The 21976-nt window shown below is 41.7% G+C and overlaps 1 long non-coding RNA gene across 1 annotated transcript in view; it reads left to right on the top strand.

The window, feature by feature from the left end:
* The window catches only part of LOC140843736 (uncharacterized), a 111628-nt gene extending 90185 nt beyond the window's left edge, over positions 1–21443 (top strand). Inside the window, exons 4-5 of the long non-coding RNA XR_012121743.1 lie at positions 20662–20777; positions 21249–21443. This is a non-coding gene — a long non-coding RNA (uncharacterized lncRNA). The remainder of the gene's footprint in view (positions 1–20661; positions 20778–21248) is intronic.
* Positions 21444–21976: the final 533 nt, after the last annotated feature.

The raw sequence follows: 21976 nt of genomic DNA, 5'->3' as shown, positions 1-21976 counted from the left end.
AATTCCTTTTTTGTTTAAGTTAAACAGTGTCCATGTCTTGCAGTTGTCTAAAGTTTGAAACCAGGTTTTAATAAAAATTAATCCCAGGAGTTGGTCTATCCTGTGCTTACATTTTCTGGAATCAGGCTATGGGTTCAAATTGGGACCTGTCACTTTCTAGTGGGCCTTTAGACCAATTCCTTTATATGTTCCTGCTTAACTGTCTATAAAATGGGGATTATAACAGCACCTACTTCATAGAGTTTCAAGTGAATTAGGTGAAATAAATATCCCAAACCAGGTCTGTCACAGAGCATTTAATAAATGCTAGCTGTTATAGTGATCAGGTTTGTAATCACAGAGAGGCTGTGAAGGTTTATTTTCAGACCCTTTGTGCCCACTTGGTTTTTCGTGTTTTTGGTTATTGTGTATCTGTCTTCAGTAGCACTTCATAGGAGAAGGGATCTTTGTCTGGTCCACTGATCTATCCCAAATACCCAGAATAGTGCCTGGCACAGAGAAGGTACTCCAACAAATAATAAAGAATGAATGGATGAGAAAGGACTGGTCTCATTTTTAAATCTCTCTCTTTACCTCTGCTTTTGGATTTTGGGAGAAACTAATGTCTGGATGACAAAGAGGAATCAGGCCCATGAGCTTTCACTTAATAGATGCTCTTCTGGGGAGGGATAGCCCCCCTTTCCCCATCTCTGGTCTTCTTTTTTCCACCAGATCCGCCTGCTTGCCAGGTAATCTACCTCCCCTCCCTCCCTCTGTGTACCAGTCTCTCAGCAGAACTTTGTGTGCACTCCAGAGGTTTGTTGTCAGTATCTGGAGGTAATAAAAAGACTCTGGGCAAGAGTCTTTTTCCTAAACTGGTCAAAGTTTCTAATCTCTGGAATGGAATTTATGCAAGTGAGGCTGTTGTCATAGAGATTAGAAACATGATTTCTGGCATCAGATAAATCTGGTTTTTGACCTTCTGCCATGCACTTGTGTGGTAACTGCTGGGAACCCTCTTCACCTTTTTAATGCCTTGCTGTTCTCATCTGCAAAGTAGGGATAATGGTGGTACCTGCCCTCCTGGAGGTTATTAGTATTAAATGTGATGATGTACTTCTGTGAATAGTGGGTACTGTGGGTTGGTTGAAGCATTCAGCAGGGAGTTTTGTCTTATTAACATCTTCCTTATTCATGTTGTCTAACCCCATTCCAAGGACTAAGGGAACATGCTTCTATTTCTAATGGCCAAATGCATCTTGGGGAGTTCCTTTTTTTTGGACGATTTTAAGAGGGGGAGAATTTTGATGCCTTCTCTCTTTCCTCTCCATGAAAGCAGTTTATTTTGTTAATTTATTTATGTTATCTCTTCTCTCCCCTGCCTCCCTCCCCCCACCCACCATTTTTTATGGAAAGAAGTTATCTTATCCAATTAAAGCATTTCTGACCTACGGCTTTGGTGGCAGCAAATTGACAAGCTTATCTATATTATTCAGTAGGAATCCTCAACTTCTGGGAGGAAATCTGATGATTCCATTATTCATACCCAGGAATAAGGGTAAGCAATACAGTGAAAACCTTTAAGGATTGCAGAAAACCAGCTTAACTGTTTCTGGTCAAGGGCAGACACAATATCCTATAAGCACCTGCCGACGTGGGGCTCTGGCTATGCTTTTGGCTGGAACTTCACCTTTCACTCAGTTCTCTTTGTGTTCCTGTACTTTTTTTTTTTTTTTGGTTAGTGTTCATCTCTCTTCTATAGAACTTCTTTGCTTTTTTCATTTGTTCACTGGCATTGAACTTCTCCTTCAGAGTGTTTGTATCTCTTTTCCCTCTGCCTTTAATGGCTTACCCTTCTCCTCTCCAGTTAACTTTGGTGCATCCTTCAGATATCATCCTAAAATCATTTTTTTCTAGCATCCTTTTGGTATTGGGAGAAGGGCATAGATTAGTTCCAAACTAAGAAAAAAAGGCAAGGAGAAATTCTGGTGGAGATCAAAGTATCATCTTTGTTAAACTGCAGAAACTGATATTGGAAAATATGGCTTATTTCTGAGGATAAGTGCCTCGGCAACACTTAAACATGATATGACCCTGAGAGCAGAAGCAATAAAAGAAAAAATAGATAAAGCAGACTGCATCAAAATTAATGACTCTTGTGCATCAAACAGTACTATCATACTGAAAAGATAGCTCATGGAAGGGGAGAAAATATTTGCAAATCATATATACGACAAGGGTTGATATCCAGAATATGTAAAGAACTCCTACAGCTCAACAATAAGCAAACAACCTGATTAAAAAATGGACAATGGACTTAAGCAGACATTTCTTCAATAAAGATATACACTTGGCCAAAAGCACATGAAAAGATCTTCAACATTACTAATAATTAGGGAATTGTAAGTGAAACCACAGTGTGGGTACTACTTGACAACCATTAGGATGCTATTATCAAAAAGAGAAATTAAGTGTTGGCAAGGATGTGAAGAAATTGGAACCCCTGTGCATTGCAGTGGGGATTTAAAATGGTGCAGCTGCTATGAAAAACAGTATGGTAGTTCCTCAAAAAAAAAAAAAAGATAGAATTGCCATATGGTCCAGCAATTACACTTCTGGATACACACCCAAAAGAATTAACAGCAGGAACTTGAACAGATACTTGCATGTCCATGTTCACTCATAGCAGCATTTTCCAGATTAGTCCAAAGGGAGAAGCAACCCAAATGTCCACTTATGGATGGATGAATGGATAATGAAAATGAGATATATACATACAAAGCCATATTATTCAGCTTTAAAAAGGAAGGAAATTCTGTCACATGCTAAAATTTGTAGGCAAACTTTGAGGACATCATACTAAGTGAAATAAGCCAGTCCCAAAAAGACAAATACTGTATGATTCCACTTATATGAGGGATCTAAAGTAGTCAAACTCATAGAGACAGAAAGTAGAGGTGGTTGCCATGGGCTGGGGCGGTGGAGAATGGGGAGTTGTTGTTTAATGGGTACAGAGTTTTGATTTGGGAAAATGGAAAAAGTTCTGGAGATGGACTGTGCTTATGGTTGCACAACAGTGTGAATGTACTTAATGCTATGGAATTATACACTTAAAAAAGGTCAAAATGGTAAATTTTATATTTTGTATATTTTGTCACAATAAAAAGAAAAGCTTAAGCATGAGGAGTAAGCAGAGCAGCTGTTTCTGTGTGGCTGACTCCTAAGAGGAAGGAGAAGGGAAGGGGCTTGGCGACAGTCTGTCTCTCCCTAACAGCTGGGGGCGGATGGAGGGAGTGCGGGACTGTTTCATTTCCCCTCCACTTGGGAAGCAATGGAGGCCTAGCTCAACACCCTCCTGAGGCCATGATTTCATAACTTCTCCCTGTTTGCTTTCACGTAGAATCCCTTATTTTTCCTGCATGGCTCTTGTCTCAGATTATACTTTTACTGCTGTTTGTATAATCACTTAGTATATATCCTTGTTACTACGTTGAATATTAAATTGCCCTTCTTGTAAGTAAAAAAATGGCTGACTATTGGCAATCTAATATGGCTCCAGACTCAACAGAGAGCAGGCCCTGGAAGCTAAAAATGAGGTCTACTTTAGATAACCTTTCTACACATGGGGCACAGTGCAGAGCCTGGCATAACGTAGAAGCTTTTCAGATATTATTAGTCTTGTAGATATAAGTAAATATTTACTGAAGTGAATGAGTAGATGAAAAGACAGAAAGCTTTAATTAAAAAAAAGAAATACAATAAAATACCTTATGTTGAGTTCTAATGTTACAATATTTCATGATCAAATATTACTTATGACTCTTTATATCCTGATTTCATTGCCTTGAAACATATAAAGCAATAGAACTAAGTTAAATATTGTTTCCTAGAATATGTATGGGTGAATATTTTAATGAAAGGATAAGGTTACATTCATAATTACTAGCGTGCTTTAAGGAGTAAACATTGATTTCATCAAACAAGATTGGGGCTGGCCTTCTTGCCTCCCAGTCTTCAGTTGGATATTAAGCCTCAAGCTAGGATTTGAGCCAGTTCTTCTAGACTCCCTACCCAATCATCTTCCCACTGCATATTTGCCTTTCCTCATTGTGTCTATTTTAATTTAGATTCAGTATAATCTTATCCCCCATTTTATTTCAGTTGAACTGAATTTCCAAAATCAGTATGTGGAGCTCTTAGGTGTTAGGGAAAGAGCCTCTGACCCTCACTCACATTTTACAGGAGACCGGAATTAAGTTTTCCCTCTCCCCTTCCCTATTTCCTCATCCTCTTATCTGGATTCAAAGTTTATTTCTGGAAATGGAATTCTATTTCCACAAAATTTTTGCTCATAATCTAGGCAAGGAGGCAGAATAGCATCATGGTTCAAAGTGTAGGCTGTGGAATTAGACAGCTCGCTCATGAAAACTGCTTGTGCTGCCAATCATGGGCTGTGTGACCTTTGGCAAACTACTAGAGTTCTCTGTGCTTTAATTTCTCGATTTCCAAAATGAAGGTTAAAATGGTGTCATATGTGCAAAGATCTTAGGACAGATTGTGGAATATAATTAGAGCTCTAGAAACATTAATATCATTATTAATATTATTATTATTATTACTAATGATATAGTAACAATCACTTGAACCTTTCAGTGTGATTGAAATCCTTTCAGAAAGGATTCCTAGGAAATCAGAAGGAAAAAAAAGAAATAAAAGACAGACAATTAGAATACTAAAGTTTTTGTTTTGTTTTGTTTTGAGAACTGGTTCCAAGATAGAGGAGGTGGGGAGCAATTTGGAATCGCAGTGATGGGAAAGGTAGTGGAAGTGAAAAGGGAGAGAGGGAAAGGCTTGCCTACACGCCCACCTCGGCAATGCGAAAGGGGGCCAGTGGGGTGTACTGTCTCTTTAACACCTCAAAGCTGTGGGTAGTGTTTTAAGAAATGGACTCAGTCTTAAATGGAAGGGAGAAGGGTGACACTGGATCCAAATTAAAACAGGCAAAAATGAAAGAAAATTGTGGGGATATTAGCTAGAGCTAATCTACCAAATCTACTGAGACAGAGAAAGCCCAACACTGGACATGCAGTGGGCGTGCGAGAAAAGATGGTAAGAGGAATTTGTTGATTCAAAGCAAATTAGCCTTTGGGATTTGGGAGCTCAGAGGTCATGGGCAGAAGCTGACCTTACCCATCTCTGACAGAAACATTTCCACCTAGAAAATGATATGGCACAGAGCCATTTGGTCTACCTCAAAGATTCTAATACATCAAAGGGAGTGTGGACTCAGTGTGATGCATCGAAATCCCTGAGATAAAGAAGAGAAGTTGCTCTCTGCATAGCAATATCCCAAATCACCTTGAAGAGATGGAATGGCACTCTAAACTGGATGAAATAGTGCTGGAACCTTTTTAATAATGATAGTGGCAAATGATAATGAGCCCTTTCTGTGTGCCCTTCTGTGTCTATACACTAAGTTTTCTAAGTGTATAGACAGCCACATGACCCAAATAACCAATATCCACCCTGTGTTTTAGAGGAAGTCTTTTGTGGCTGCAGAGTTCTGGGATGACTCCCATGATTTCTGTTTCCTGGCATAATGCCCTTGATGATCCTTTAGTCCTTTAGTCTGTAAGGACTTATGACTTCTAGCCAATAGAAATGGCAAAGATGATGGATGTCCCTTCCTTGATTAGGCTATGTTATATGGCAAAGGTGATGGGGTGTCACTCCCTTAATTATGTTATTATATGTATATAGGCTTCATTGTACCTGAAATTAATCTATTGGATATTCATTACTTGAGTTTTCAAGTTATTTTAGTCTTTAAAAATATTCTAGCACTTAGTGAAGTGCCAAGTGTATTGTAAATACATATTTAAAGTGAACGCTGAGAAGGATTGTGTAGAAATATTGTCATACTAGTGGGTGGTCCAATGAAGGGTGTCTCAGAAGGTGTAAATGTTTCTCAAGAATCTCACTCCCCATTCTCTCCATGAGGCCATTTTCTCTCCATGAGGTTGTATTTTCAGAGGAAATTAACCAAAGGCAAAGAGAAGTGCTTCCTAGTGACATCTGAGAGCTTTGCTTGAAGCAGGTGGTTTGTCCTCCCAGGTTGGCTCTCATCCATCCCAAGAAAGCTTGATCAGAGTCTCCCAAAATTTCATGTGCATAAGAACAATCTGTAGAGCATGTTAAAAATGAAGATTTCTAGACCTCAACTCCAGAGATTCTGCTTCAGCAGGTCTGGTGTACAGCCTTCTTCTTCCTTTACAAGCACTCTGGGTGATTCTGATGGTGGTGGTCTTTGGACTGAACTTCGAGATAGGTTGACCTGTATATGGTTGTCTTTCAAACTCTGGTCAGTTCAACTGTAAGCAGAAAGTGATTGGCTTTTGCCAATGTTCTTTTGCTGTGACTGGTGATCCCAAAGGTGACCCAGTGCCACTACAGGTGTGAGTCCAACCTCTAAATCACAGAACCAATCAGCCCCAGGGTTCTTCCAAGCTAGAGCGTCGGAAGTCTCATCACTGGGCTTTCTGGTCAGATGAGTGTGTCATCAATGGCCTGTATATCAAGCAATGTGTTCAAGCAGTAGGTGCCTCTTTTGGTCTTTTGAAATGATAGCCATTGCCTCCTGGTCACTACAGTATTCTCCAAGAAGGCTGTTGGGAGAAGGCTTTTGCTGAAGCAATGACCACTGCCTTCCATATAGAATCACATCTGATGACCAGACAGACTCTCACCAAGGGATCTAAAACATAAGCGATAGAGGCTGTAAACTGAAAAAGATTCCTTGGCTTTCGTCAGGGAGACATTGTAGATCTTGCTGAGAACTTGGGATGCTGGTTAAACTCACGATTTGCTGTTCAAGACTCTCCTCTTGCAGTTTTCTTCCTTGGTTAAATTTATAATCTCTAAGTCCTTAGCCAAGATCCAAGCCTTTAGGGAAGAAGCAGCCAGAAGATTTAAAACTTATCCTGTCCCAGGGATGTTAATGGTGAAATAGACTTTGGTAATACGTTCTTAATCGTCATCATAAATCAACATCCTACAATATGGTAAGTTTGCTCATGTAAATTGCCAGTTGGAGAGGCTTTTCCTGCTTTGGAGACAGCTGTAACTTTGATGAGACAAGTGGCCTGTCTCTGGGGATGTGGCCCAATAAACATACTAATTCATTCTCTGAATACCTGCCTTGCTCTTTACCCTCAGTGGAAGTGCTGCACAGGCTGAGGGGAGACCATCCTAAGTGTTGAAGGTTGAAAGTTTCTACACACAAATACCAGGGCATTCTTGCCCCTGGGCTGCAGTTTTCACTGAAATCTTTTGGGCCTTAGGAATTGTTCGTCCAGCTTATGCAGTCTTTGCGAATTTCTCCAGGCATATCCCAATTTCTTTTCCTTTGCATGTATTGTCTGTGTTTCCTTTCCAGTAAATTCTTTCATCAAACAGTTGCTGCATACCTACTGTGTTCACAAAGCTATAGCAGAAAATAAGATAGAAAAGAGCCCTACACTTATGGGGCTTGTATTTGAGAGGAGAAAACAGACAATTTATTTTTTATAATAAAAATATCAGGTTCCATGGTGAAAATAATAAGCACTTTAATTTAAAAGAGTCTCTTTTGGGTTTGGTGGTTAAAGAAGTCTTATGAGAAGAGTTTAAATCTGAAGTGAGAACTGCATGAAGAGAAGCAACCAGGTACATTCCAGGGAAAGAGTAGTACAGGCAAAGGCAGAATAAGCGTTGGGGCCCTAAAGAATGAGATCGCATATTTGATACACAGGAAAAAGACACAAATGGCTGAAGTATGAATAAGAGGTACATTGCCAAGAGATGCAAATGCAGAGAGAACCAAAGGTCAGGTCATGGAGGGTCTGGCAATGGACGGGATTCTAAATGCTAGAGGAAGCGTTGTCAGTTTTAAAGGCATGATGCAATTTTAATTTGCAAGACCAGTTCATTCCACTGACAATGGTCTATAGCAGGGCAAGTGTGAAAGCTAGGAGGTGAGAAGATTCTAGCAGTTTTCCAGGTAAGAGATGACAACCTGGATGAGAGAAATGAAGTGAGGATGGAGAGAAGATGATGGACTTGATGGAGCAGGTGGATCGGCCATGGGAGGTGAAGGAATGGAAGGGATCAGGACACTTTAGTTTTTGGCTTGAGTAACTGGGTGTGTGATGGCACCATTTACTGAAATGGGAATAAAACACTCTTTTTGCTTGGAGTTTTACCTTGGGAGGAGGAACTCAGCAGTTCTGGTCTTGTTGAGTTTGAGGCAACTAGAAAACCCTGAAACTGGGCTATTGAGACTGCAGGTCACATAAGACCCTGGAGCTTAAGGGATGGGTCAGAGTAAACGCCATTATGGGTGACTTGAAAGGTTCCCAGCTGAAGGACAGCTTCCGTTAGCACTGACTCTCCATTAGGGCAGATGATGACCCAGTCTCGCACCTGGCAGGGACATGGAGCCAAGTGAGCAAATAGCACTAGAGGCCAAAAATTCAAGATATCCCCACCTGTGTATCTAATATCTCACTTGTATTCTTTCATGGTGTTTCCTATATGCAAATGGCTTATTCATTTTTATTCCACAAATATTTCTTGAGCATCTACTGCATACCAGACCCTGGTAAGCTCTTGGCCTGCTTTGTCAACTAAGCTGTAGTTCTTTTAGGGAGTAGTTTTATAGGGTTCAAGCTACCGACATTTGGATCTCAACCCACAAACTTGCTATTTGTTTTTCCTAAGATAATTTTGTCTTTGAAGTAATCATATAGTAAAAGTGATTTTTTAAATAGAAGTCTATGAACTCTAACACAGGTATGTATTCATATAACTACCACCACAATCAGGGCACAACATTTCCATCACCGCAGAAATCCTCTCATGTTAGCATTTTACAGTCATTCTCTACCATCACTCCCAGCTGACCTCACTGTATGGTGCAGGACGTTGAATTAAGTTGTGTCTGAGTGCTGTTCCATGTTTCAAACTCTCTGATCTATGATCCCAGGTGTTTGGTTCATGTGGAAAAGGACCCCAAAGGTACATAACTTGCATGAGTGGAGAAATACAAGGAGAAGCTGAACTTCGATGGGAAAATATATTGAGTGGGCCACTGCCGGCAACAGAGACAGCCTCGGAGAGATGAAGTAAAGGAGGGTGTCAGACTCCAGGCACTGCTTGCCTAGAATATATGCTTGTTCAGATAGGAGGGCTGCATTTTATCCCTGTACTTACCCAGAAAAGCAGGGGCTACAGGTTGGCAATGCCTGGAGAGGTGAAGCCACACTGGCTTAACAGGTAATCATAACCCCAGGGGAAGGGGAACCCCAAAGTTCCTGCCTCCTCAATGCAATGAGCTCTGGAATTGACAGATGGTTCAGTGTTAGAAAAACAGTTACATTTCTTGCTCATTTCTTTTGGAGTCTTGATTTTGCTCCAGATAAAAAATGACTTAGAAGGAAAAATTAGTTCTTTCTATCGGTTATGTATGTGCTGAGGTAGGAAGTAGAAACACGCACAGTTGCAAGACTGCAAAGTTAACTTTTGAGACTATGGCTACATGAAGTTACTAGAAGGATCTTTCCACTAACCCTCGATGCTTAAAGAAGGGAGAAAGAATGCATACTAGTCATTGTCACGATTGCCTGTGCTGCTGAGAAGTCCACACCAAGAACCTGGGTCATAAGTCAGAATTTTGTCTTTTTCCTCCTCAGGCTGCTTTCCCTGAATTGTATGGCACATTAAGCCCTTAAACCAAAACAGCTTGCAGGATCTAGGATGCATCATTAAATAAGTTAAGGAGCTAATTAAAGGGGGGTCCTATCTCCTTGCTTTCATTGTACTAAATCACCTGTGCCCCATTTCGGCCAGTGTTCCCAAGCCAGGAATTTGCCCATAACATGATCTCACATTAGCCCAGCATGTTGGGTTTCATTTCCCCTTGTGCAATTATCTATTCATAATTGGAGAAGGCATTACAGCAGAATAAATAATTCAACTAAATTAAATGACATTGGAGTCACACTTTGACTGAAGAGAGGTGCATGTGTCATGTATTTAAACTCTTAGAGTGCCAAGCACCCTTTCCTTGTGGTTATCCATCCTCTTCTGCTGGTGCAGAATTCCAGTTATAGCATAGTCCTCTTTTTATAGGTGAAATTCAGACCCCATAAAGGTCAGACCATCTGCTTGAATGTAAAAGAAGCTGACAGTAAAGTCAGGGTGTCACCAGGAGAGTTTTAACTGTCTGACAAATGGCCTCATTAGGTGGCCTTTATTTTGGGGGGTGAATTTGTCATGGTCCAGGACCTCCCAGACTCAGAAACTTTCTATACCAGCACCAGAGAGCTGCATGTTGTCTCAGGTACTGGGAGGGAGCTTGATTCATTCAAATTTGCAGAAATGGGAAAAATACCCAGTGCCAACAAGTTTATTTAAAATGAGGAACTGTGGCCATCTGGAGGCAGGGTCTTTGCATTTAGCTGCACACATAGTGCTCTGCATAGCTCCAGGGGTCACCCCTCATATGGGAGTTCTTGCCAAGGGCCTTCTTTTGTCTCCTGGCCAAAGCTTTGTCCCCCGGGCAGGCAGATGGCTGCTTGGTTTTACAGATGAAGAAACAAAAGCTGAGATAGATTGGTCATCCATCTAAGGAATATATTTATCTAGTGGCAGAACTTGGCTCAAATCCAGGTCTTCTGGTTCATCATCCAGTCTTACCTCTCACTGCATGTTGACTTTTTAGGTTATATGCCATATGACTCCATTTCTGTAACATTTTGAAAATGACATAATTTTAGAAAGGGAAGAGCCAAGGGGTAGAGATGGGGAGGGGTGTGGACGGGGAGCTAGGTGGGTGAAATCATAAAAGGCCAACATGAGGGACCCTTGGGGCGATGGACATGTTCTGTATTTTGATGTGATGGTGGTTGCATGTACCTACACAAGTGATAAAATTGTATATGAGTGATTATACATATACATGCACACAAATGGTATAGATAAAAATGGGGAAATTTAGGTAAGATCAGATTTCATTACAATAAGTATCCTGGTTATGATATTATGCTACAGTTTTATAAAATGTTACTACTGGGGGAAATTGGGCAAAGTGTACACTGGGCCTCTGTGTTATTTCTTACAACTTTATGTGGATCTATAATTAGCTCAATAAAAATTTCATTTAAAAAATAAATGAACTAAGGTTCAATATAACAACATTAATAACTCCCTATTAGATTGTCTACTTTTCTGATGTGTGCAAGATTTATTTAAAAATTCCTTAAAAACATGGTAACATTTTTATTATGAAACTTTTCGAACATACGGAAGAGTAGAAAAAGGCAGTATAGTGAGCACCAAATAGCTATCACCTAGCATTTATGAGCTATATTTTTGCCTTATATTACTCTATCATTTTAAAGTAAATAGACACATAACACTTTACCCCTAAATATGCAAATAGGTGTCTCCAATGAATGAGACCATTTTCCTACATAATGCCAGTTTAACACCTAACAAAATTAACAATAATTCCTTAATATCATCTAATAAGTTGATCCATATTGCCTCAAATTGTATGACTTTTCTTTTTTTACAAAAAACGAGGATCTAAACAAGGATAATGGGTTGTATTTACAATAATGGGTTTCTCACAATCCTTTAAAGCCAGTGTCCATTTTCATACATTGGTCATAATATCCCTAATAACCACACACAGCCTTGGGATGGCACAGTTCTCTAAATATCCTAATTTTGGCAGCTATACTCCAAAAGACTACCTTGAAAAGGCTTCTCTCATGGCGTTCTTACTAACGCTACCTTATGTTTGTAGGCAGCTATGTGCTTTATGAGTATATTCTCATAGCAACCCTGGATGCCCCAGTTCTCTCAATGACAGACTCAAGATAAATAAGCTTCCCTTCAAGATTAGTATGAATGAGATACTTTTCACTGCATCACTTCACAGATGGAGGGCCCTGAGTTTCAGTGAGGTTAAGTGACTTTCCCAAGGTCACCATGAGGGATAGAATCAGACCTGCTGGCTCTGTCATCTTTCTACTGAGTCATTTCCAGGAATCACACAAGGAGAGAAAGGGAAACCACAGCTCTGCACAGAGTTCCACCCAGCTGGTTCCTGGAGCCACATGAACCACCACCTGCCTTTGAAAATGTGGCGGACTTTCTTTGAAAAAGGCAGAAACGGGATTTACCCAACATGGCTGGAGGGCTGGACCCCGCCTCTGCCTCTGCTTGGACCCCCATTCCTGCAGTGCTGCCTCTGGCCCTTGCGCATCCCTCTGGCTCCCACCACTTCTGTGGCAGGTGGCCTTCCAACTGCACATCCCGTGTCTCTGTGGGAAGGCTCCCTCTGGTCACCAGAGCCCGGTTGCCCTTGCTTATGGGAGGCTAGCAGGACTGGGAACGTAATACCCTCCCAGGGAGTAGCCACCAACCTATGATGATTGAAAGTTGGGGAACAATACACAGCCCTGGGACTTCTCCGCTGGATGACCCTAAAGTGCACAGTCTACACTGGTCCCAGAGTGTGACAGCTTAGCTGATAACACACTCTTATACTGGTCACCTTCCCTTCCCTGGCTTACTCCTTTTTGCCTCCTCACATCATCTCCTAATACATTACTTGCCTTGAGTCTTTATTCCAGGGATTACTTCTGCAGGAACCCATATGAAGACATTTCCCTAAATCTTTGGCTGGCACCACCAGGAGATGTGGCTTTTGTTTTCTCTTACACGCGATTGATTCATGGTGACTTAAAGTGGTTTGGGATGAAAAAAAGATGGAGAACCTAGGATGTAAGGTTTTCTCCCACACATGAAAGCTCAGCAACCTGGGCTATAGAGAGCTACCTCTGGTCAGATCTTGCTTGTGAGGTGGATGAGATCCCAAAGGGTGAGATACCCTTCCAAGATATTTCACCATATCCTTTAAGAGAGGCCTATAAATTCTAGGATTCCTATTCTGTTTCAGGAACTTTCCAAGTACCATATTCTTTTGTTTTTTTCCCCAGGGAAAAAAAAGAGCTTGCATAAAACTCTGCTTTTCATTAACAACACATAGTTAAACTAATATTGGTTCATTAGGTAGAGTGAGAAGTTCTACTGATGACAACTTTCAAAGGGAGAAAGTACCTATCTGATGTATGTTGGCTATAAAGCATGGTTTCTCAAGCAGCTTAGCAGAGGTAAGGCAGGGGCAGATTTATTTAGATCATTAACCTTAGGAAATAAAACTGGAGCCCGGTGCAGGGTTTGTAAAACGGCCGCCTTGCTCACACTGGGGTGCTTTGCTTCCCAGTGGAGGAGAGAAAATGATGGAACAGCAGGGCATTGGATGGTGTGTTGCTTCCTGAAAGCCTTGGATGGCATGCGTCTCCCTCCAGCTTTATCCTCTCTTCCCAGGTCTAGCTGGGGGTTGGTGTGCATCAGAACACATCTCTTCTATGCTCAGAGGTGCCTCTTCTCTCTTTGCTTTGGGTTCGCTTATTGGCCAACCTGTGCAGAAAGGCCACAATACAGATTTCTGGCTATATCAGCCGGGCAGCAATTTAATAATCACAAATCCCAGGCTGATCTACACAGAGGGGAAATAAAGAGGAGAATGAGATGTGCAAATAAACGGGTTATCCTGCCTTTCCCAGGAAATGCAGCTGTAGGGGTGGCTCAGCAGGTTGAGCTGGGATGCCCGCTTCTCAGGTTTATTACTTTATTGGCTCTTAAGTGTTCAGCATGTTAAAGTCTGACATTTAGAAAGTATTTTGGGAGAGGGAATAATTTTATATTTGCTGAAAATTTGCAAAGACAGCACAGATCATTTTTGTATACCTGTTACCCATATCCTTCTGTTGTCAAAATCTTACTTTTCTTCCATTATCATGGAACATTTTCAGAACTAAGAAACCAGTGTGGGTATGTCACTGTTAGCCAAACCCCAGAACTTCTTCAGATATCCTCAGTTTTTCATTAGTGTCCTTTTTCTGTTCCAGGATCCAGTCCAGGAGACCACCTTGTATTCAGTAGTCTTGTCTCCTTAGTCTCCTCTGGTCTGGGACAGTTTCTCCATCTGTCATTGTTTTTTATGACCTTGACAGTTTTGAAAAGTACTCATCAGGTATTTTGTGGACTGTCCCTCAACTTGGGGTTCTCTTGATGAGACTTGAGGTTAAGGGTTTGGGCAGGAGATGACAGAGTGGAACACTGTTCTTGCATCATGTCAGGGTTGCATGCCATCGCCTTGACGTGTCATTGGTGAAGGGGCATGGCTGGTGAGAATGCTTTTTTGGGGGCAGGAAGGTCTTAGGGGAGAGTCAAGGGGAGGTAGGTCTTAGGGAGGTCAGGGACAGCAGATCTGGGGCAGGGAGGCTAATTTGTTGATGAAAACTAAAGATTATTCAATTCCTCAGCTGTCCACGATGGAGCCGCTGTAAGCAGTTAGACATCTGGGCAGGATACATGAAATAATTATTTTCCAACCCTGCCAAAGGCAGTGCAGGGTTTTGAATGTCCATAGACACTTTAGGAGTAACACCGAGAAAATGGAAAAACCCAACTGTCTTTCAACATGTGAATGGATAAATGAATAGTAATGGATTCATACAATGGAACACTCCTCAGCCACAAAAAATAATAAACTACTGGTATGTATAATAATGTGAATGAATCTCAGAGATATCACTCTGAATGATAGAAGCCAGACACAGAGGAGCATAGACTGTCTGATTCCATTCCTATGAAACCCTAGAACAGGGAACGTAATGTATAGTGACAGAAGAAACTGGCCAGGCAGGGGTGTGAGGGCATTCATTAGGACTCTCTTTGATTGGGATTGTGGTCATATGGGCGTGTACATTTGTTGAAACTCATCAAATGTATACACTTAAAATGGATACATGTTATTGTATATAAATTGTTGTAAATAGTAAACTGATGCTGATGCTGATGTAAATAGTAAAATGAAAAAGAAAATAAATCAGGACAGAGTCAGGAAAGCAGTTCTAAGCCTCAGGTCTAAAGAGAGAAGGGATGACAAGGAAGTAAGGTCAGTACCTGGAAATGGCAAAGGCAGTTTGGGAAAGGGTGGAGGCGAGGTCATGGGGAGAAGTTCAGACCAGGAATGTGAACCCTGCCATGGGCGCTGAGTCCCCCTTGCAGGTGGTACCTGGAGGCAGGGGCAGTGGCTTGAAGGCATGGCTTCCCCTGTACCCCTTCCTGTCCTAACCAGGTCTGCCCCCTCGTCCTCTGTCAGAGCACTCAATATTAGATTTTCTTATATTCCTGAATGTACAGTGACCCTTATTTTCTTAAGGAGATGGTTAAATGCTTTTTTTTCTTGTGGCTGACTTAAACTTCTAAAGATGCAGATAAGGAAATCAAATGTCTGCTTACATTTATTTAGTTCATATGTCAATTTCAATTTGTATGTAACATAACAGGTTGTTTTAGAACATGGCTTTTTTTCTTGTGCTCCCATTTCATGGAACAATTTCAACTGGACTCTTTATGTGTGTTGTGGCATCAGTGTCTCCGTCATTCCCTCAGCCACCCAGGAGAGGTACTCTGCTCATGAGCCCTGCCTTCTGCTCACTCTACTGGGGACTCATGTGTCTCAGGCTGGGTGGCCCTGGACTAACACACAGGGGTGGCAGGAGTGGTTTGTCAGCTAGTTGGCTGTGGGGCAGATTCAGCACAGAGGGCTAGAGAGAGTACAACCACACTAGTAGGAGGGTACCCGCTCCTCTGAACTGTGTGTGGCATATCCTGAAAGTACGCTTCAGGGAAGGCGTCTGACCAGCCAGTTTGGCCAGACAGATCACTTTCTATTTTGGCCACCCAGCGGAGTTCGTTCCCTTGGTCTGTGATGCCTGCAGCTCTCTTGGCAGCTACTCCTAAAATTAACTGTAGAGTCTCTGCTAAAAAAGCAAGGGCTGTGGGAAGAGCCTGAAGCACTCTGGTGACCTGTTACAAATAACTGACTAACCTAGACTTTCCGAAGCCAGACTCAGAAGAGGCTGAGGAAGGACTCTTGTGCCCTTGGGTCATACCCTTTCTGAATAAGTAATTTGAAGACAGACATCAGCTAACTTAGCGTTGAATTAAAAACTCCAAAACAGAAAACCAACTCAATATTTGTAAAGTCTTTGCTCAAAAAACCTGATTTTGAGCATGACACCAGTTAACCATATAATTAATTCCAAAGAGTTGTAAACATGGGACCACAAGACTCAAAATATAATGGATATATAATTGTAATGCAAACCTATCCTATACATGTATATGCTTTTGTAAATGGCTGAAATTCTACTATCGTGGCTAAAACCTCTGATAATAACAGATATGGTGTTCATTAACTTCTCTTTCCATTTATAACTAAATACTATGCCCTAAACAATTTGCTGTGGCCTGGGGATATAATAGTTGGCATGGAAGTCTTATACCCCCTTGATATGACTTACCTATGAATGGGTTTCAAGATCCCAGAACACATTGGAGTATTTCATGTTCTTATCTTTGTACCTGTTGTCCCCTCTGCTAGGGATGACATTCCTCTCATTCTTTCTCCTCCATCTGCCTGGCAAGCTCCTGTTCATCCTTTGAAAACCCAGTTGAAGTATTACCCTTTTTGTGCTGTTTTCCTGGCATCTCCTTGGCACTCCTCTTCAGCCCCTGATAGAATTAACCCCTCCCTGCTCTGTGCTATGCTATACCTTGTAAGTGCTCCTTTTTTTTATTATGCTGGATTGCAATTGTTTTACTTGACTCTCTCTTCCAATAGACTAGGAGCATCGTTGGGAAGAAACTGTATTTTTTTCCACTTCTGTATCACAATGTTGGCACATAGTAAGCACTCAGAGAATGTTGTAGGGTGGCATTCTAAGCAAATTCAACTTCTAGACATTTACTCTTGAAGCCTGTGTCTAAGATCTAAGGGACACCTAGGTGACTGGAATTCCACTTGTTAACTCAAATGCCTGTACCACTCTGAAGATTTTAAGAGGTCCCTTAAGCCAGTGTTCCTTCGCTACTCCTGACCAAGGTGCTGGTCAAACAAATCACCTTTCTACTCCAATTACCTACCCTGTACTGATTTCTTGAGAATCTGCTGCTTTGCCAACATCTTGTTTCTGCAGAGTTGTCTCATTTTATTTCCATCAGAAACCCAGTGGGGTAGATAGGGCTCATCCCCACCTGAGCTCAGAGAAGTTAAACCATTTGCCCATCTGAGCTCAGAGAAGCTAAGCCATTTGCTCAGGTTGTGCACTTAGCCAGCAGAAAGTGGGAGCTGAAAGTTGAATGATCTGATTCCAAATCTTAACCAAATACACTTTTCAGAATGTGAAGGCTCCCTTGTCTATATGCCCAGCACTATACTAGGTATTACAGAGGAGGTTGAGAAGGTGAGGTTCATTTCCTAGAGGAACAAACTGACACATTTAAAATGCAAAGAGACAATATAGGTCAATAGGAGAATATCAGAGATATAAGAAAGAAAAGCAGTCCCTAATGGCAAGGAGCCAGCCTGGTGCTCACAGCTCATCCTTGGGGCTCTCTTGTTGAACATCAACAGTGGGGAAACAAGTAACCAACATCAGACAAGGCCTCTCTGTGGCTGTGATGGAGCAAACAAACAAGATCATTCCCTAATCATGTCTGAGCACAAAATAAGACCATTGTCAAAACCATAAAAATGGCCAGGCATCATTGTTTCCTGGCTTATGGGAGTGACTTCTGCTGCTTCTGTCAATTACAGCTTTAGCCCTACTTCATTCCCCTTGACCTCTAGATAAGATTCATTAGAATACCCAATCATAGAATTACCCTCACGTCCTGATATATCCAATCCAGAGCAAAGCCCAGCCTTCTTGAAACCTCCCCCAAATCATACAACACCAGCCCACATCCTGCAAGAAGTTCCTGCTAACCTCCTTTCCCTGAGATGCCTCATGGTTCTCCATGGTGTGCCATCCCCTTCACTGTGAGGGGTCTTAAATCTGACTTTGACAAAAGCGTGTTCCTGGTGGTCTTCAACTACTGGCATCAACAAGTGGAGAAAGACTTGGTAGGATGTGTTCAAGAAACACCAGATGAGTGGCTCAGATAATTGTGATTCAAAGGATGCCACAGGAGACCTTTGGAACTTTGAATTCTGAATCCCTCCACTAATCTTCTTCCCAGAAAGAAGCCAAGACCCTTGTACCTGTCCTTTCTGTTAGTTAGGGGCCATGGCATGGAGCAGTAGTTCTCAACTTTGGCTGCACATTGGAACCATTTGGATAGTTTTTAAAAACACAGATACCTGGGTCCCAACTCCAGAGATCCTGATATAATTGATGTGGGTTGTGGCCTGGGCACCAGACTTTTTTAAAGCTCCTAGGTGAGGCCAATGGGCAGGCAAATTTGAGAATGACAGGTAAAGGGTGATTTGTGTGTGTGTGTGTATGTGTCTAAAGGAGTGTAAGAGGATGTGACTATACACTTGACCATAAGCAGTGTGTTCCTGTGTTTGTGACGTCGTGTATGTGATAGAGCAGGGATGTGTTTACATGTGTGGTGTCAAATGAGCCTCTGTGTTTGTGCGACAGTGGGTCTGCCTGTGTGGATGAGTGTGCACACTTTCTATGCAGCCCTGTGGGATATAAGGACATCAGTGGCACTGGGGGCTGGTCGCACCTGCGGTTTATTATGGGTAAGTCAGCTGGAGGGTGTCTGTGCCAGGCTTATTGGCAGTTAGGAAGGAACTGCTAATTAGAGAACCGGATGGGGAGATGAATCCCAGTGAGCAAGGCAGTGCCTTGAGTGGCTGTGGGAGCCTCTGAAAACCCAGCAGGGTGGCCATCAGATGACACATTGGGGAGGCCCTCCCATGATTCCTGTCCAGGAATTTTGCTCGGAGCAGTGGTTCTAAAACTTTTGCATGCCTCAGGGTCACCTGGAGGGACTGTTAAAATAGCTTGTTGGCCCCACTCCCAGAATTTCTGATTCTGCACATCAGGAGAGGCTTGAGGACTTTCTAACAAGCTCCTAGATGTGGTGCTGCTGCTGGCTCGGGGGCCACACTTGAGAACCCCTGGGTTAGAACGGTGATTCTCAGGTTCCCCAGGCAACTGCTCACTGGATCCACCCGGGTAGTTTAAAAAAATGCATCTTCCTGGTTCTTATCTGGGACCACGGTAATCAGAATCTCCATGTGTTTGTGTGTGGCCTAAGCAGTAGGATTTCACAAAGTTCCTTAGATATTCTAATATTCAGTCTGGGTTGAAAACCAGCCTGGCAGGTAAACTTCATGAAGGTATACATTTTTGCCTGTTTTTGTTTTGTGCACTGGCTTATCTCCAAGTGCCTACAAATTGCCTGTCACCTAGTAGATACTCAGTAGACATTTGTTGAATGAGTGAGTGAATGTTACTTAATCAGGCACCAGCTCTCCAAGACTCAGAGTTACCTGTTTGTTCAGCTTTGATCTGAGCACCTCCTGTGGGTAAGGAAGTGTCTTAGAGTATGATTTCTTGCAGCTCTGCAATGAGGTTCTTGAATGGTTGGCTTAAGTTTTTTGGAGGGGGAGCATATAGAGGTTGAATAGCATGGGTCTTCTAGGGCTCTGGTGTTTGGAACACTCAAATCCATGTCCATGACCAAGATTTTCAGCTTTTTCCCCCTGTAGCTATCAGGAAAAATTATCAGTGATGAAGAGAGGGTGGGCCAGCCACCCTCAGCTCCTCAGCTCTGTCATCCCAAGCACCCCATCCCCAGGGACACGGATGTGCTACTCCCCATACAGATTTAGTCCTGAGAAGCTGGATGAGATTGGTGCTCATGACGTGTGCTTCGATGCCTAGTTAGAGTCCAGAGCTCTTTTGCCATTATTTACTCTGTTTCCTTCCTTACCAAAAGTATGCATAACTAGATCTTGGTGGTGCTGCTGTTAGAAAAACGGACAAATGTAAGGGAAAGGTGTGATTTTATTTCTCTTGCTGTACTAAGATCCTATTTTTAATAAAGACTTCTCCTTACTGTATTCATTCAGCAAATATTTATTGATGTTCCAGACATCTAGGATGTTCTATAATGTTCTAGAACATATAATGTCCATAGCATCTGTAATGTTCCATACTCTAAGAACTAGGGATAGCATGTGAGCAAGACTAGAATCATAACTATGACACTGTCCAAAGACAGAGATGATGGAAACGTTTCATATCTGTGCTATCCACTGCCCATGATGGGGGCCACTGGTCCCAGGTAGCCACTGGGCCTTTGAAATGTGGCTGGTGTGACCATGGAATGGATTTTTGTTTTATTTTATTCAAATTAATTTACACTTAAATCTAAATACCCACATTATCTTCATAGTGGCTACCATATTCAACATGGCAGGACTGGTGAGTGAGAATGGTGTATCACCTAAATACATGACGACAGCATCTATTATGCACTTTGAAGAAGAAATATAAAATGCTTTGTAAGCATTATCAGGGGCATGGGACTTTATCTGGAGTAAGGGGAAGGCTTCTTTTAAGAAGTGGCACTTAAGATCTTTCATTTCTGTCTAGACCTTCTCTTGAGTGGGGGCCTCAAAAATATCATGTGAAGAATCAGATGCTGTTACGTTGTTACATCCCTTTAGTTGTCTTTGCTTTCTTCTCTCTCTAGGAACTCGCCTACTACCTCCTTGCTTATTCTTTAGCCCAGAAAAGCAGCCCCATGCAAATAAATCCGTACGAGGCACCCTGAGTCTGCCAACCCAAACATTTCATCACCATAATTAGGTAAGAAAAAATTAAAACTTGTGCAGTGTAGTATTTACTGGTTATTATATATGTGCATGCTGTTAGTATAAATACTTTCCCAGGTCACTGAAGTTTCTTCTTACTCATAATTTTGATGTCTGTTATAATTTTCTGTCCTGTGGCTACACACCACCATACATTTCCTTCAGCATCTGGGTACTGTTTTCTTTTATTGCTATTATAAATAATGATGTGATGAACATCCTTGTGCAGAAATCTTCGTTTGCATTTCTGATTACTTTCTTGGGGTAGATTCTCACAGGAAAAGAGTCATGAGGTTTTGATTTTAAAGGTTTTTTGATACATATTGCAAAATTGCTTTTTAGAGAGTTTATACCAATTCATAATCCCTTAAGAATGAGAATTCAGAAGTGTTTTGCTATGCTCTTTTAAAATCATATCAAACATGCCTGCATGTTGCTACAGAGACTTTATAACCATTATTTGCAGTGACTGTATGAAGCATGATTGCAGCGATGTGCTGTAATCATCCTCTCTCGAAAGAGGTTGCTAATTGATGCTGTTCATGCTGGGCTCTCCCTGGTCGTGCCAAATGGAGTGCCTCCATCAAGTCACAGCTGTTTGGAATCCATCTGGCCTTGCAGAGCTCTTCTGTCAAGTTCCCACATCCATGGGCAGCATTTCTTAGGCATGTACTTTCCTTTAATGATACTACAAAAGCAGGGGTTTCTTGAAGTAAAATAAATTCCACATTGGCAATGTTGGTCTTTGGCCAGAACAAAAGATATCTCAGCTAGGGCATTCATTTCTGCCTGATGCTTGTTGAAGTGAAAGAGCACTGGAATGGGAGTCAGAAGATTTGGAATGAGACCTGACATTTTTTTCTCTGACATCCTCTGTGCCAAATCAGTACTTTTTTTGGCTACACTGGGCAGAAACCTACTAAATCAAAAAGATAATTTATTGTTTCTTGTACAGTAGGCCTGCTCTAGTAGAAAGATACTCCCCTTCAGTCAGGCTGAGAGTGGAGGTATTGGGTGCTGGGGGTCAAAAGGTACAAACTTCCAGCTAGAAGATAAATAAGTACTAGGGATGCAATGTACAACATGACTATAGTTAAACTTGTTGTATGGTATGTTTGAAAGTTGCTGACAGAGTAGATCCTAAAAGATCTCATCACAAGGAAAAAAAAAGCTTTTTATGCAACAATTTGAGGT

The sequence above is a fragment of the Manis javanica genome, chromosome 10, assembly GCF_040802235.1.
Source record: "Manis javanica isolate MJ-LG chromosome 10, MJ_LKY, whole genome shotgun sequence".
In the NCBI taxonomy this organism is placed as follows: Eukaryota; Metazoa; Chordata; class Mammalia; order Pholidota; family Manidae; genus Manis; species Manis javanica.
This window is presented reverse-complemented; position numbering and strand designations above follow the sequence as displayed.